We start from the raw sequence: 18776 nt of genomic DNA on the forward strand, positions 1-18776 counted from the left end.
GCCACCTACCGATATAACATAGAATTTAATGGAACCAGCCATTTCAATTTTTCTCTGGAAAAATCTTGCTTACTGTCCAGCTATGTAAAACCAGTGCCATCTAGTGGCCAGTCCCAAGACTACTCAGGCAAAAAAATTATATTTATCACAATATCTATTGCTGCTTGCTGTACAACAAGCTACTTAGCCATTTTGAAATGGATTCAATAGGCTTAGTGTCCTGTGACTCCAAATCTTTGCAGCTATCCTCTGAGGTGACATATAAACCCCTACATTCATTTGTACTTTAACAGCAACAAAACACAAGGCACTGTGCAAATTGCTTTCCAGGTTAAATGCATTCTTTATTCTTGCTTATTTTGTACTTTTGTCTTTTTGCTACTTTTATAGTCCCTTTACTGGATAATCTAAACTTTCAGGGATCTTGGAAGGATAAAAAAAAATTGATTGTCTTTAAGCTTGCTTTAAAAGGAGAGAGACCTAGCTCTTTTTTTACAAAAGTAGATATAATTTGTGAAGTCAAACAATCTATGCTTTGTAGTATGCCACAATAACAAACAAAAGACATAAAAATATCTACAATTTTGTTCAGTTTCGTATTTCCTTCACCATTTGCTGAGTACTGCTTCAAAATCTCAAATGCATCCTGTCGAGCTCAGTAAACATGAAAAGAGTAATTTATATTTATACACAAGTCCCACGCTTTGAAATACATTGTTAAAAACAGGGAAAAGAGGCATTGCCATAGACAAGGACTGCCCCTGGGACTCGATGCCTAAGTACCTGAAGAATCAAGTAGTCAGTCACTGGGATTTTCAGATACCTACCTTCAAACATGCTTTTAACATTTAGGTCATCTTGCTTAAGGGTAAACAAATTCAGATTCAGGTCTGATGATACAGATCTTTTAAATGCACTTTGGTAATGATTCCTATGGAATCCAATGTGCAGGGAGCCTTCTATACATGTGTTGATTTAGAGGCATATGAAGATTTCAGATTACTCCCTAGTGTGCCTCTGATCACAAAGAGAGGCTCACTGCTCACATAAGAGTGGTGTGAGGTTCATTCTACAGTTAAGATAAGAAAGGACTCTTCTTCCGTGGATTCATTTTCCTTAGCTTCAAGCTTGCAAAGAGCCAGATTCTCACATCTGATCCAACTGCCCAAGGGTTCTTCTAATAGTTAAAAAAATAAACAGGTATTTTGAGGCACTTTTCACCTAGAATTTATATGCCTTCTCCTTCATGTCAAAGTGAATTGAGCCACAAAGGTGCTTACCACATCCCATCAAGTACAAAAGAGTGTAGAAGCAGTACTCAGACAAACACCTCCAGACAGCCACAACTGATCAGGTGAAACTCTGTGTCTGGATAGAGGTGGGCATAGACCTAATTGTCAGGAAATAATGATATTAGTTTTGCTCTTAACAAGTTCTCATCATTAGTCTCGGATAGTTCCACTGCTTTCCAAAATCTTTCAGTGTTGTACATGAGGGACACTCTAGATAAACACTAGAGAGAAATCTGCAGCCTTTATTTTGGTAAACAGTTTATCTGGATACAGAAAGTATAAAACATGATAGGTCCCTCAGTTGGAATCACCCAACATGTTGAATGTCCCTTGAAGATGATTGTGAAAGCCAGAGATATTAAAAAAAAAAAAGCATTTTATCTTACCATTAAATAACCTTCATGCAACACGAAGCAAAAGTGCATCTTTAATTCCACCATCAAAAAGACTTTTCAAGCTCACAGGAACTGATAAAACTGTATGTCATTTAAACAAGTGTGATCCCTCAGTAACACAGAGTGGGATATGTGGGGCAAGAGATTATGTGACCATGTGCCTTCACTCCCATGGAAAGCCCATCAGCATTTGGAGAATCCAAGCTGTTTCTAAAGGAAGTAGTTTGCTCTGTCTCAAGGCAGCCAAGAAAACCTTCCAAAGATGACCTTGGCAGAAAACAATTCTACACTGAGCTCACACCAGGCAGGCAGACTAATACAGCTGCAGCATGGGGATCAGGACTCTTTTCATCCATCTCATGAGTCTCATCCTAGGAAATACTTTCTTTCTGAGCAACAGATACTCGGAATTTTTCAGGCATTTGTTGACAGTGGTGACAACGGTGTCAAAGACATTTAAAATGTGGTCTCACAAAGGCACAGCTCATGGGCAAGACTATTCAGAATGAACTGGTGGAACATACTGGTCAAGAATTAGGAGATGTGAACTGCGTCAGCAGTCAATAGTTTGGGGAGGAAGGATGTTTGTATATGTAATAGTAATACCAAAAATGTGAAGGAGAAAAGACATTTGTGATCTGCACACTCCAAGTACTCACACAATGTTCCATCAGAAGGCTGTGGTCCAGAACGCATGCCACTAAGGTAGACCCTGAAGTGAGTTATGGCTGTTGTGTGCTTAGCCCTGGCATATAAGATCTGACTGGATCCCCAGCCCTTCCAAAGTGCTTGCCTGCTGCTGTGAACAGTGCAGTAAGACACCCCTCAGCAAGACCGTTTCAGGTAGCCAAGGTAGTGCAGCAAGCTTCCAGCCTCTCTTCAGTGGTCCTCTAGGGCTGGCAATTTTTTTAAACCAATGGACTAACAGAAGCAGCTGTTGGCACAATTTTGGAGAGAAAACAGCCTTAGCCTGGGAGGATCTTAAACCCTCCATCCTTGGAGGGCATTCCAGACATTGTGGACTCCCTGTCAGCACAAGGGAAAAGCCTCCCTCACTGTTGAAGTTGCAACACTGGATGGGTAAGAATGCAAGTCTTCAGACCAGAAGCAGAACAAGCACTGAAGAACCTGTCTGTCATCTGAAAGGAGGCACAATCGGAGTAAAACAGTGCTTTTCATCCCTTACTTCCTTTCTTACCAGCCACCACCATCATCTGATCCTGTTTGATGCTCAGTCTTAGATCCACAGGTTTGCTGCATTTTCAAAAAACATCTGTCACACTTTCACCTGTGCCTCCCTCATGACTGTGAAATGATCTCCATAAACTTTAGGAAGACCTCTTTTCAGTTCATTTTCAAGATTCCCTCAGTCTTATCTTATCATCCCTTTGTACTTCCCACTTGTCTTTAACCACCTCTTTTCTTCTTTTTATACAGAATATTGTTTGGGGGAGTCTTTCCGCTCTGTGTTTATATTGCAGGCAGCATTGTGTGAATCTAAGTCCCTGAGCAGAGCTCCTGGGAGGGGAGTATTTGATGAATCCATAGATATAAAATGGTCATTCTGGACATTATGGAAACATCAAGTTCATCTATATCTGTTGGATACTTTGAGATTAAAAGAAAGATTGCATCTGGTACAGAACCAAAGATGCAGATAGTCTTCTTTCACAAACTGATGGTATTATCCCTCTTGTCTTCAAAGTACTTTTGCGTGAGAGAGGATCATCAACAGACTCCACACAGTTTTGCTTGGGGCCAACTTACAAAATAAAAAGGTGAAGCATTATAAAGCTGAGCAAGATGGAGTAAAGACAAATCATTCCTATGGTGAGTAGCTACTCGCAGAATCAAAATTCATTTGGAAGCATCTTAGCATTGAGTTTTCAGGGCCCTCTAATGACAAATGAGACTACCACCAGCAGACCCAGGGCAGGAGTTTTATAAATGTTCACTGTTTATTGAAGCTTTGCTCATGCATCTAAATGACAGAACTAGAACTTGCTTGCCATTTTAGGACATTGCTGCCTGTATTTCAAAAAATACTTCTATAGTGACCTTGATCAATCAGTTTGTCACTACTCAGTGCTTTTATCTAATGATAAGTATCACAGAGAAAATGTAATGGTACTGAATCAGTGACAAAACTACTACTGCCTTGCAGTGACTTTGGATTTTTTTGCTCGCATCTGCTAAAATCACCAGGAGAAGCAGTACTGGCAAGGGGGACTATGATTAATTCAGTCTGACCCAATCTTTTGTTTTCCAGTGTCAGCATGTTGCACTGTTGCTACTTTGCCTGTGTCAATAATAACTAAAAAAACCTCTTTTTCCAGCTTTCTTACCTAAAAACATATTAGCACGTAAGGGAATACTTGAGTGAGGCATGTACAAAATGTGTTAAATGTATAATAAATGCAGCTGGGAGTTTTGAAAGAAATTTGTCATGTCAAATATTTTTAACTGATTATTTTTTTTCCCTTGGCATAATGAGTTAGGTGTTGTACCATTCATCACTTTCCATGATTCACTGAGCTTATATAATATCCATTTGCCTAGCACTGCTTATTTGAATAGAAGTTCCACCCCTGCAACAAAACCTGCAAACTTCAAAAATATTTGTTGCCACACTCATTTTTCATGAAATTCATCTGATGTAAGTAGGACTGTATGAAGACCATGGTAGCCTAATAGAAATATTTATTAGAACTAGTGATCACAAAATAATAGTTTAAGGCATGTTGAATTTATGTTTTGCCAAATCTTATAGAAGGGAAAAATACATAGTGGATCCTGCTTCAAAATTTTTAATTCCAGACACATTTTCACTAAAAGTGAAGTATGAAACTTATTTCTTCTGCTTTCCCTGCCAAAAAAACCACTGAAAGTCTTTTTCAAACCTTTCTTAATTAAAATAGTGTCTTTTACATTTTCAGTTGAATCATAGCATAGTCAAAATGTTTTTCCTTTAAATCTGGATTATATGATACAGTTCATAAACAAAAAGTATGGAATTCCTGTCATATTTTTAAATCTCAGTGCAAAATTAATAGTGAAGATACTGAAGAATCTCTGTTACACCAGAAGCTTAGATGATGGACTTGGACATGCTTTTATTAGACATCTTATCGAGCTTCTCTGTAACTGCAACTGTGTAATTGCCTTCTCACATCTCTCTGTTGTAGGTGTGGTCCAGTGAGCAGATGATGAGAGCCCCGAACAGAAAGCCAGTGCTTTTAGCTGCCATTGATTGACTTCCAGTAGTTGATATGGTACATGCAACTGAAACCCCAGACAGACTATCAACTCTGAGCAGGATGTATATTTTCCAAGTCTTGAGCATTTATCTCTGTCCAGCACTGATTCCCAGTCTTCAGATACCCCAGGTCATTTGAAGTTATCCTGGAGATCTCTACTTCTAAGCTTCTTTTGGCTCTTCCTAATCCAGCGCTAAAATTGGAGAGAGAACTGGAAAATCCCCATGCAGAATTTGGACAGTTCTGTGTATATCAAATACACAGGAGTATCTTGTAGGACCTTACACAGCCCAAACGCTGCTCCCTGGCAGGGAGCCCCTGCACACCACTTTACTAGGATGAATAGGCCATTCCTACCAGTGCCTGTAAGAATCATTGCTCCATCAGCATTTGGTGAGATCTCTAAATTACATCTGTAATAACAAACCAAAAAGGAACAGGAAGCACTCCTGGCCCCAAGATCATGGATGGAGTTCACACTGCATTTGATTAGCCTCTTACAGACCAGTCCTTCAGAGAACTGACTGAAGCAATCCGAGACAGAGGCAGGGACTAAGCTAATAAATGTGGATAATCAAGGTTCACTTCCTTAATTTGTTTTCGGGCACTCTTTATTGTACTGATTTAGACGCACTCCTTGTTCTTGTGCTTTTATCAAGGAAACATGGAAAAAGGGCAAGCATGTTACCCAAATTAATAGTATGGTCAAAGTTGTATTCCTACTCATTTAATTAGAATAAGCACACCAAAAGTGCATGTATTTGTTCATATGCAGGACCATGTTCAGTAGTATTTTGAAGCAGTCACAAGAACAGGGCTAGACTTCAAGTATGAGATTAGCAGAATCTGCCTCCTTGGAGGTCCTGCCAGAGTCATAGCATGTAGTATGTGCTGAGACATCCAGAGCTGTCAAGACTTGAGCACTTCCACAGATGCCAGAAAGCAAAAATTTACACAATACCAGATTTAGGCAGAAGAATAAAAGATCTAAACTATAGATTTTAGTGCATGCATCCCCTCTGCAAAGCTCTCCCCCTGCTTTCACATTGCAAGCACTGTAATCTTGTTCCCGCTCTGCCTGTTAAGATCCATAATTATATTAAAGCCTATCATCACTTATTCAGGAAAGCATCTCTTTAGCACATCCAAAGTGACTGATCCCCAAGGTTAGAGTTACAATGACAGAGAGGAACGTGTCTGTTTTCACAGAAGCACTCTTAAATGAGTTTTCTAACTTTTTTCAATGAACGAGGTCAGTTCTATTGGTTTTGTTCAGCTGGAACTCTTTAACAGTAGAAAATTAGATTGTGTAATGTATACACTTTGCCACCTGATCTCCAAACTAAGTACACTACCTAGCTCCACTGATTTTCTTTAATGAGGTGGAGATGTATATAACAGTTTTAAATATTCAGGCTAACATTTTCCTCCATCTATAATTATGCAAATCATTATATAGTTGTCTTTGCATGACAGAAGTAATAACATCTTACAGAGACCCTGTTAAAACTCACTGAAATCATCTACACAGATGGATATGATTTTACAGCAAAAACAACACAGACTCATTAGTTACAAACCACCACCACCATCTCCTAACAAGCTATGTGATACAGACAAAGGTGTGTATTGTGTAATGATATAATTTTGTGTTTGCAGTAGATGACTGAAATAGTCTCAAACAATTAATAAGATCAAAAGTAAAAAGAAAAGTCACAAGCTGTTATTATTTTTCAAGATGTAAAGGAAATACCATATATTTTTCACATATACTTCTGATTTTAAGATAAGCAAGTACCATATCCATCCTTTAGCATTTTATGGGATGTTTTCTTCTTCCTTTCCCCACTCTTTCATTCATCAGCAGTGGTGGAGTTTGTCAATTCATCCCCGTTTTGCACCCATTTATACTTTCCAAGAGAAATACTCTACCAAAGGATGCATTTTCAATACCTCTATTTCTACCTGCATGTCCTTTAAGATAAGCAGGAAGCATCCCAAACTCTCACGCACATAGTATACTCATTAAAATAAAAAAGTCACAAATCTGTTTTAAAAAATCAACTTCATTTAAACTTAATGGTAACATTTTAGAAGGAATTTCACTGATATAAACATTTTTATAAACACTGGCATTCAAAAAAATAGCATTCAGAATTTTTAAATAGGTCCCATGAGCCCCATTTAGAGCTCACATGAGATATGAGTTGGTATCTCACATCTCTTCTTTTAACTCTTTTAACTCTACGAGACAACTCATGGTCCTTCACAGACTTTAGAAAAGTCCTAAAGCAAAATCACCTGATGTCAATACGAAGAAAGAAAAGACCTGCAATGGCCCTTTCCTGGCAATGGAAGAAACAGCATCTTACAAGAAGCAGGGATTCCTGCTGAAGGCAGAAAAACTAGCCACAGGAGAGCCTGCCCCTTTTCATATGCTCACAGTAATTATATTTTCCACTTTACGTTTTTTGGACATGTTGCTCACCTTTTCCTGTTAGGGGAGAGTACAATCATAAACATTTCTGGAGGAAAGAGCTGCTAGCCTATGATTCAGACCTTCCTGTAGCTCCATGTCTTATCTGTGCACTCTCTCACCTGGGGAGGCCATAAAAAGGAGGTGTAGCTTCTTCTTCACTGGGGCCTTCAATTCATTTCTGTTACAAGTATATAAATTCACAGATCCTCTCGTCCTACCCTTTGGCCCCTTGACCCCCTGGCTCCCTTGCTCTTCATAAAGTTCCCAAGCTTTATTCATTACCATAAAACCCTACATATTTTAGAAACCTACTCCCCTACTTTCCCCCTTTTTTCCTATCCTGGTTCTGGCCAGGACATGGTTAATTTTTACAGTAGGAGGCATGGCTAAGACAGGGAGGTTATTCTATACCACCTCATGTCATTGCCAGGGGAAGGGGAAAGGAACTCTATTCCAGGGAGCAAGTGTGGTGTATGGATTGGTTGGGGTGGGGGGCACCGGCTGTGGTCTTGTGGATTGGGCTTGATGAGCATTTGGCATATGAATGACTCTGTCTTTTGTACACTTTTGTTTTTAATATTGTTGCTGTTAATGTTAGTTTTTCTTAGCTCATTGCTGTTCCCCATAAATTGTTCTTATCTCAACCCATGATCTTTGCCTTTTGTGCCTCCAGTTGGAGAGGGGTTTTAGCAGGAGTACTAAATGGGAAAGTACCATTCTTAAACCACGACATTCCCATTTCAGATTCTCTTTTTCCTGCACACATCTCCTCTAGCCTATCCCTAGTTCATCTGGTGAACTCTAAGGGCCCTTAATTTCACAGCTACCTTCAAAAGAAATGCTGTTTAAATGAACATGACATGCCCATCCATGTGACAAACATTCGCACAAGCACAAATACACATCAAGCATGTAAATGCCCTCAAAATGCATGCAAATAATTTCTACATTGACTAAATTTTATATGCATACTTTTCAGAGCCATTCAGCAAGCTACAGGCTGTGAGGAAATATGCATGCTTGGAAGGAGGGACGTGCTCCTTGTACGCCCACCAATTCAGGAGAAAACATGGGCAGAGGAAAGAGGTAGGAAACTAATGTCTGGGGACAGGCTGTTTCTGAGGATGAGCTGCAAGAAATCACAGGAAAAGGAGAGAGTCTGCACAGAGGGCACTTATCTTGTTCTCCACACCGTATAACAGTGCCCAAATATTTAATGGATGAGAGTCCCAAACCTGAGAGTCCCTAAATTAACCTGGCAACTAAAACCACTTCTCTGGTCTACCAAAAAAAACCAATAAGCTAACTATATTTACAATTTTTAGGGGCACTTTCCCTGGGGAAACAAGAAAGATAAATGCCTATGTCACATACCTATATATATATTTTTAAAAGTGCAGATATTTTTTTCAGAATCACCTGATAGTCTTATGGTCTAGTCACACAATTGGGATGTGAAAAACTCACACCGAAAAAAAAAATCACTGTGGAAAGAAAAGAGAGTTTTGTTTGGTTTTTAAGGCACAAAATTTCATGGGACAAGAAAATCGCTTCTTGCAAAGATGTATTAAAGCTGCCTTTTTCGGAGGAAAGAAAAACCCCAGAGGTCAAGTAGAAGAGAATACGCCTCCAGCTTCAAGAAAAAGAACACAAACTTAATGGAGATCTATTGGAGGACACTGAAGTCTGCTTCAGAGAGACAAAAGCTACAAAGAAAGAGTAGTCTTTATAATGAGAAACCTCTGCTTGTTCTCTAAGTGTCAGGCACTTTGCCATTGACATGCTATTCCTCTTCCTTCTCCTGCTCATTTAGGTCAAGTCCATTGTGCTGCTGTTCACAGCTTTAATACCTATCTGCTTTGGACATCATTAAAACTGAGGCAGTAATAAGTCTCTGATCTGTTTATTAATGACAGCAATCCATAAACAAATAAGTTTCATTTTGCCTGGAGACTTGTGGTGTCTTAAAAACACATTTGAGGAATATTTCTGCTTTAAGTTTCTGATTGTGCCTAGTCCTACTAAGTCACAGGAAAATATAATCTGCACACTGCAGTGGTTACTCAGTGGTTAATGGGTCCCCACTGTTCTGAAAAAGTCTCTCTGTAAGTGCCCTCTTCACTGTAAAACTTACATAGCTCCGAGGGTTCTGATGCAGCCAGCCAGAGTAAAAGGATCCTCAAAAGTGACAGATTTAAAGGTAGAAATAGTGAGTGGTTTGCTAGAGGCAAATTATTTTAATGTAACACAGCAATGACAGCTTTCTACGTTTAATCATCAAGCTCCTGATTTTCTCCCCAGCACCTGAATTTCACACAATTTAGGGATTTAGGTAGATGCTATTTTACATTCCCCCTCCTGGCTGTTGAGCATACCTGCCAGGTTCATGTTGGGAGCCATGTTTATAACTTTCCCAGTAATTTTAAACAAAACCCTAAATAATTGCATGCATGAGAGACAGGCCTCAAAAGAGTAGCTGATATAGGTTTTCCAGGCCATTTGTCTGCTCTGGCATTTTCAGCACGGCTGAGGCACACTGATTGCACGTTCTTATTCTTGCCTGTCTAATAAAGCATTTTAACTCTTTTAAATATTTCTGGGATGTCTCTCAAATATAAGCACAGCTATTTATCCAACTAACAGCTGCTATGAGCAAAGGGAAACAAGAGTCTGGGGCTTCTGCTCTTGAGTTTCACAAGATTTATACTGCTAACCACTGGACTTCATCATGATTTGTTATGCCAAGTAGAATACAAGAATACTTTGGCTTGTGCACCAGTGTATGTATGTTTGTGAATCTCTGGAAGAAGGGCACACGTAGAGTCATGAAAAAAATTTAAAATTCCCTTACATTTGAGAGGCTAATCAGAAAGAAAACAAAGTGTATTAAAAATAAATCACTGTCACTTCCTCCTTTTGCAACTCTTAGAACTAATTTTTGATACTTGAGAGTATCTCACTGCTTTCTGTATTGTTTTATCACAGGTTCCAGCTAAGTCATCTGGAGAGGCCAAGGGCCGATTAACATAGAAGAAAACACTACAATACTTTAAAAAATGTCACATGAATGCATCTTAAAACCCCAAATCCATGACTTTGTGTCTTTGAGGCAGACCAGTAAACAATCCACTCAAGCCAGAACAGTGGCAGTCTGCTTCTCATCTAGAGACTCCTGGAGTCTGTGGACCAGACCTTAGCAGGTACCAGTTCCCAGTAGGAACTAGTTCTCAGCAGGGAACAATCCTTCAATATGACATGACCACTTACCTTCTTGATTGATCATGCTCCAAGACAGGAAGATTTCTTATTTCCTTTAGGTTGATTCTATCAATTCTTTGAGCTGAAGCACTTCCAGACAAATCATGAAGCTCTCTGTTCGCAGAAGGCCAGTCTCCAGACTACCATGAGTATTTTCTACCTGATACTCGGCTTCAAGGGAACTTGTCCTTTATTTCCATATCAATATAAAATTTTTCTTTTCCTTAGAAGCATCATCACATCTTTATTGATTCTTCCACTCACCTCCCTCATAAAAAATGAATTAGTGTGATTATTTCTGTTGTCTTCCCTCTACATCCAACGTCTAAAGATAAAAACAAATTACTGAGAAGCCCTACAAGTTTTCGAGGAATTGGACTTTTTTAACTGCTGTAAAACATTGCTCCTGTAGCAAGCTGTGCAAGCCTCCTGCCAGGACATTGAAGCCAAGGCTGAGGGGAGGAGGCCATATCCCACAAACTGTTACAATGTGGGGAGGCCCAGGGGTGAGTCTCTGGCTGTGTGATGCTTATCTCTATGTGCCAGACCATGTCAAAGGAGGTCCTCTGTGCATACGCCCACCACTACCCTAGAGAAGGCCTCACTCTTAGCAGGGGTGCGTCTGAAGCACACACACACACACATCCAAGCCTAAAATAACTGTGCAAAAACCAGCACCTGCAGCCTCTGACTCATTCCTGCAAAAACGGCATGACTGTGCAAAGACAGCACCCCCCCACACACACTGGCAAGGTACCAGGAGGGTTTCTGAGGGTGTATAAACCCACTGGAGTTTTTGTTTCATGGGCTTCTTTACCCCACCACTCTCCAATGGACCAAGATACCAGCAAAAACAACCAAGTTCATTGGAGACCTCTGGGTGGTGAATATAAACTCTTACTTTTCCCCTTTCTTCTCTCTTTTCCCTTATAACTCTTATTCTCTCTCCTTCTCTCTTTTCTCTTACACATTTTCTTGGGTGATATCCTTGTGCTTTTATATCTCTATATTACTATAGATAATAATAACCAAAATGGCTACATACCTGCTTTCCTTTGCAACCAAGTTGTTGTAAAATAAACTATATATCTGTAAACACTGATCATCTAGTATCTATTAACATTAATTCACCTCAAGGGATTTATTAGCAAAAGCAAAAGTTTCTTCTGCTTTGTGGGGTGGGCCTTAAGTTACAAAGGTGGAGTCCATATTGCCTTTCCTTTGATTTCTGCTGTACAGAACTGTTCTTCTGAGACTGTCACTCTGGGCTTTCTTAGCAGACAAGTGCAAGAAAACTTTCTTTGCAAAACGAGATTCAACTAACTCATTTTTTTCCTACTAACTTTAAGACAAGATGAAGTTTGTATTTCTCTCAATTTTTTTTTAAAGGCTATAGATGCTGACTAGCTCCAGTACCCACGTGTACATTTTAAAAGTCTACAGTCGGTTAGACAAATCCCCCACTGGATGATCCAAACATCCAGGGTCAAATGTGGGGCTTCAAATGGGAGTACAACTCTGGGAACACAATGAATCACTGCCAGGGAGATGAGAGAATGGAGGGGTTGAACAAAATATATATCTGGGCATCAGATATGTAGTAGTCAGAGTGTGAGGCAGAGAATATAAGGACAGAAACAGCATGACTGGGAGAAGTGAATGTGAGCAAGAGAGAGTAAGTAAACTCAAATTTGAAGCTGGAGTTTGACCTTTGTCTAGAAATTTAGAAGACTGGATGATATTCTTTCTCTGAGAATAAAAAATAAATCACAAGTCAATACAATATCATAATAGAATGCAACAAAATACAATAAGACTACAATGAAAGGCTTTTATCTTAACAAATTCTTGTGGCTTTTGAAGTCTGACTTGCAAATTACTCTTTTTAATTTTTTGAGGCTGGTAATACTGACAGCTCTAATAGCAAACTCTCCATTTAAACAAAGCAATATGCTATTGCCAGTTGTTGAAAAACAGGAAGGAAAAATAAAACTAAAGGCAAACACCAAAAAAAAAAAAAAAGAAAAAAAAGAGAAAGAAAATCCACATGCTGAGAGGGAAGCTATGCAAAACATTGCTTGGCTGTCACTGAGCTCAGATTGCAAAATATCAATGAGAAAAAAGGTCTAAGCACTCTCTGTTTCTGGCCCTCTGTATTCCATCATTTAACAGAGAAAGCTGTCCACATCTCACCAGGGGACTCAGCAAATTTGACACCACATCATGTTACTTTGTAAGCTTCTATCTTCACTTCCATCTCAGATGAAATACTCCCTTGCACTGGTGCTGTAAAAATGGAGAAAGCACACAGATTACCATTTCCAGTCACCACAGCCTTTTTTTAGCACGCTTCAGGCTTTTATGTCTGGTGCCAAATCCATTCTAAGGAATAGAATAGGAGGGAGAATTTAGACTGAAGTTTTAAGACATTGCTTTGTCTCTCATCTCCTCTTGCTGCTAAAACCTGATGACAAGGAAAATAATATTTTTCCATTCAGCCTTGCATTCCAACATCTTAAAACTAAGCTGCCTGGCTCCTCTTTGCCTTGCTCCTGAATGAGAATAATGGCAATTAATTTTGAATACTATGGGTTAATGTCAAATCATCATGTGAATCTAATTTTCAAATTAATACCCAGAAGAACAGTAGCCTCCAAAAAGCTTTCATACTATGAACAAGGAATAGATGTTTATGTATCAGACCCTAAATAATCAAACACGATCAATCTCAATGTCAATATTTTTTTTATTCATTACTTAATATAATTCCTTTCCAGCCAAACAGGCTGACACCAAAAGTGTCCATTTCTTTATGCTACTGAAGGTTACACACATGCAACTCACTTCACTTGTCTTCGCCTATCTAAAAGTTAGGTAACCAGTCTCAGATAGTTGCCTAAGTTTCATCAGTTGAGGATCTGGAAGATTCATCTAATCTGTCTTCAAAATTTATGTACTGTTTAATTGAAGAATCTCTACTCCCTTGAGAGGGAACATGAATGACTATGTAAAATTAGGGTAATCATAAGAGGGCTACTGTTACCTGACATTAATCCTTCTATAATAAGAAAATTTGCCCAATACATATCAAATTCTCTCATACCTAATTTCTCCTTTCAAACATAGTGCAACATGCGACATTTCAGCCTCACCAACCACAGAATGTTGAACTAGAGATGTTGTGAGATGATGAGCTGAATTATCCTGTGAATCCATGCTTTTGTGACACTGGTAAATTCTGAGCTCTTGACCTAAGAGCAGAGTCAACACCACGCTTTGGAAAATCCTGTGTCTTTGACACATCTCCCTTTTTAGTTCTATGTTTATCAGTCAAAGGAATGCTTTAAAATTCATCTACTTGTCAATACACAGAGAGACATTAAGAATTACTAAACCTTGCAAAAGTCAGACTGTGTATTTAAAACTTTCATAACCATGGCCAACTGTTCATGTTCACTGCATTGCTGCTCAATATGCAACCAGAAGACTCCTTCACCAAATGAACATTTGTGAGAAGTAATAACACATTTGAAGCTTCCACATTTTTCCAAGTTATTTAATACAGTTGCCTTTGTAATTTTGATGCATTAGGAAAAGTCATTGTGCAGTAAAGCTCAGACTCTTGCCTTCACCTACGGAGAAAGGTGGCCAGCTGCCAATTTCTGTCTGCTGCCTATTGAATGATACAGAAAGACTGGCTGACTCACAATCTTTTTCTTTTACTTAGCCCTTTCTCCTTTATTTAGCTAAATGCTTTTTTTAATTGTTCCTTTCATTTGAAAATAAAGATAAAAAGGAAACTAACAAAGGTTCTCTACATGGCTGACTTTGCAAGCACTGGGGCACATTTGTGGATTGCTTTAAATAAATTCATACAGTCTGGCTGTGCTTTCAACTCAGCTAGGAACGGATGAATGCTATTTATTCATATGCTGTAGTGTCTCCCTGGAATTCTGAAACATTATTTAAATGTATATTGCTAAGTAGATGAGGTTGGTAAGTTTTCAGCTAAAGCTATGTAATACACATTAATTATGCAATTACCATCTTGGGTCTGAATTTATATAAGCAATCAATTTATTTAATTCTTTCTGCACTATTATTGACCAGTATACCACAGATGTACATTACATATGCATGCAAAATAGTGTTATAGGTACATTAAAGGCAGATCTTGCAACATTTCCTATTCTTCTTGCACATTTTCTAACATTAAAACTTACTTTATTCAACTTGAAAAATTCTGTTTAAAATTTTCTCTGCTGTCTTAGATTCAAATAATCCAGATAATCTGACCAAGAAAAATCATCTTAAAATAAAAACAGGGAAAAATGGGAAAGTTTTTTGTAGCCCCAGGACAGACTTAGTCTTCTAATAAGAGTCACTAGGACTAGTGACTAGGACTAGTGACTAGGACTAGTGACTATGCTATTTTAATCCCAGTTTATATCCAGGATATTGAAATGTCTCTAACTTTCCTTCTCGAGCCATAACTCTTTAAATGTGGACAACTTTCAATGCTATGCTATGACAAAAGTACATAAAGACCTCAGTAACAGCCAGTGCTCCTCAATGTGTTACAAAATCCAAGTCTCTGCCCTGTGAACTGGCACAGTGGAATTTCTCCTGCTGCATGGACACACTGGGACATGTACTCCCACAAATACTACACACAAGTCATGCCCTCTATATGCCTTTTACTCCAAACAAAAAATCTGATCAACTCACTCCCGAGACCCCTGACTCTGAGACTAGATCTTAGCTCTCTTATCCTCTTTTATTGAACAATGAATGCTTACTTTTTAATGATTGTTAAATGCTTAAATGTTTGGGGTTTTGTTTGAATTAGAAGCATCTTACTGGATAGTAGAATATGTGGATTCAATTTCTTCCTAACAGAGGAGCCCCTGAACTCACAGGCAACCAATGTTGATCCTATGCTTTCAGCCACGATCAGTCAGGCAACTCAGGAACACCACAGGATTAAACTCTGGTCAGAATCAAGAGGAAGGGATAAGAAAAACTTATCAGCCATTTCAAGACTGCAATACTCAGTAGCAGTCCCATAGATCCATGCTCAGCTGAAGTGGCAGAGTACCTCATCTACCTGAAGTAGCACTACACACCAGTGTTCAGGGAAGTGACCCATGAGTCCTCCAGTTAGGTATCTACAAGCATGATAGGTGCATGAGCTTCTGTTAAATATCTAGTTAATAGACATATTGCCATAAAGTCAAATGCCTGTGACCGGTATAGTCAAGAGGGCCAGTTATCTGAAAGAAGACCACTTCTCACTGATGTGGCTTGGAATGAGAATGGTCTCCACATCTACAGTCCTGCAATCTACTTCCTCCGGTCCTACAATCTGCTTTCTTCCTACTTTGGTAACTTCTTTTCAGAGACATGGGCATAACAACAGGAACCAGCAGAGTTCTGGAAAACCTGTTGTAGAAGAAGTGGGAGCACAGCTCATTCTAAAGGGTGCAATGGGTGCATTCTAAAGGGCATGGCGGTAACTGACAGAAGGGTATTTTTGCACAGACATGGCCACTGGGATTGAATTTTGTGTAAATAAAACGTGATCTACAGATGGGCTGGTTTAGGACTGGAGCCTTGAATGTTTTTGCAGCTACAGGAAAACTCTGGTAGGGGGATGCATTCCAGACTTGACATCAACCCAAGTGTTCCCAGAGGGTCGTAGCATCATAGAACTATAGAATATCTCATGTTGGAAGGGACTCATAAGGGATGGAGTCCAACTCACTGCTCCTCACAGGACTACCTAAAGCTACACCATATGACTAAGGTGCCATATGCCTGCCCCTTGAACTCTGACAGGCTTGGTGCCATGAGTCCTAGTTCTAGTTTTACATTTTAACCGAGTAATTTAAAGCCCTGGGTTTAAATTTTAACCTGGAGGCAGGAGTTTAGGCATAGAGGCATTGACTAAGCTTTTTTAAGGAACTTTTTAGAGTTCAGTAATGAGTTAAGCTGTCAACACAGATGTAGTCCTGAGAGAAGGGAAGAGAAACAAAGAGAAGGAATATGTTGCAAATAAAATTCATGTTTTAGCCATTCCATTATGGCCAAATTTCTTTTCTTTTTAAATAAAAGTAGAAAGGGAGAGAATGACTAAGGATATCTGAAAATTAACAACTTACAGTGTGAATAGAAATGCTAGTATAGTTTGCTTCATATTAGGATAGCAATCAGAGTCTGAATATCTAAGAATCATTAAAGAAATTCTCTGCTAGAGAAGATCTTTGCCTCCTATTAAGGCTATGGTATAATGAGGGCCTTGCTCACAGAGTCACACATCCTAAAACTAGATTACTTGTAAAATTCATTCCTCCCTCAGGTAAGGAAAATTTTAAAGCTTTTCAAGTGGCAGAATTAGCAAGGCTATTTGGTAGTGTTTCTCCTCCTAGGAGACTTTTCTTCTCAGCTGTTGCTTCAGCTCAGATGAAAGAACAGCCTAGGACAGAACAGATGAGGGACTCTACAGACAGGGGTAAAAGGATCATTTTCACACCATTCACAAGAATTGGATCCCTCTGCTGCACAGGGAGCTAAAATTAGTCTTCTCTACAGGCCTTCCACTTTTCAAGCATTTCTAACAAGCTCACAGACTAGAATTGTGCTTCACAGATCTGTAAGAATCACCCCTACTGAAAATCTACTTGCATTACTGAAGAAAGAAGTAGAATGGTGTTAGGATGTTAGCTTTTCCTCTGCTTTTTTCTTTTTCCCCACTAGCTCCTTGCAGAAGTTCCCTCACAGCAAGGTAAAGCTTTGATTTTTCCCTCCCTCCCTGCTTCTTATTGTCCTGACTCACTGTCTCTCTCTCTCTCCAAGTGAGAGATCAAAAAATCATGAAGATTAGTTGGTTTGTTGGAAGTTGTGATCAAACAATCACATTTCAGATCTCAGCAAAGATTAACTTAATGCCCCATTCAAAAAGACATTTGCCCAGTCTTGAAAGAACCTTAATCATAAGTTTTATTAATCAACAATTAACGAACATTATCCTAAATATTTTTGACAAAATGGCACGCATGAAAGTTTATCTGTTGTAGCAGCAGAAGCAAAATCAGACTAAAATCTTAATAAAAATATGAAGAGGCTTGTCATGATCTTCAATACACTGGAAGATTCCTTTTTTGAAATCAAGCTCTCTCTTGCTGTCACATTACACTATGTTGTTAATGAGCCCTTTCATTTCTCTGTGCATAGCAATAGATTTAATCTTAGCTGCATATTTTAAATGATTGATGTTGCCCTAATTACATTTTATGATATATTGTACCTCTAATGAGTAGCAAACATGGCATTACCTCACTAGTACCCAACCACAGAAATCAATAACTGACATTTATTCAATGAACTGCAAATTATGATTCACTAGCTTGTCTGTGCGTTGAGTAAATTCAAAGTGTAATTAATTTTCAGGCATATCACAAATAGCAAATGAGTGTGTGGGATAACTTTGAAAGTGATTTGCTCCTTCCCTGGTTAATTACAGCACAGCAAAAACTCTCAAGACATCATTCAAAGGTCTGAGAAAAATCTTGGTCTGATGGTTTGACAGAAGCCATCTCCATAGATGAAGAGAGCACAGTCATGGGTTACACTTTTGAGAGGACATAAGAGCCATTTCCTAAGACGTCTTATTGAATGAAGATGGTATCATTCTCAAACAATCTTGCCTATATATATTTACTTGTATACAACACTGAGAAGGAAATTCCTTGTTAGCTTTCCTACCAGGAAAAAAATATCCTACTGTAAGAAATATATAAGTGCCTTTTTCAAAAGAAAAACATTATCAGGTGTCCTCCAGAACTTGTAACAAGAGAGCTGACTTACTGTTATTCGCAGGTGATGGTTTTGCTTATAAGTAACATTAACGTTTACAAAATGAGTACTTGTTGCACCTTTCAAATCTTCTACCTGTGGCTTGTGATTTCTTTACTGAAAATGTCCACTGAAATCAGAGTACCACGGGACTTTGCAGCTCTGTTGGCACACCAGTTCAGAAGCAGAGGAAAACAGATCAACCAAGTGTTAAAGCTGAAGGCTCTGAAATTAATAGAAA

Source organism: Manacus vitellinus, unplaced genomic scaffold, assembly GCF_001715985.3.
Source record: "Manacus vitellinus isolate BGI_N305 unplaced genomic scaffold, ASM171598v3 scaffold_2_pilon, whole genome shotgun sequence".
Lineage (NCBI taxonomy): Eukaryota > Metazoa > Chordata > Aves > Passeriformes > Pipridae > Manacus > Manacus vitellinus.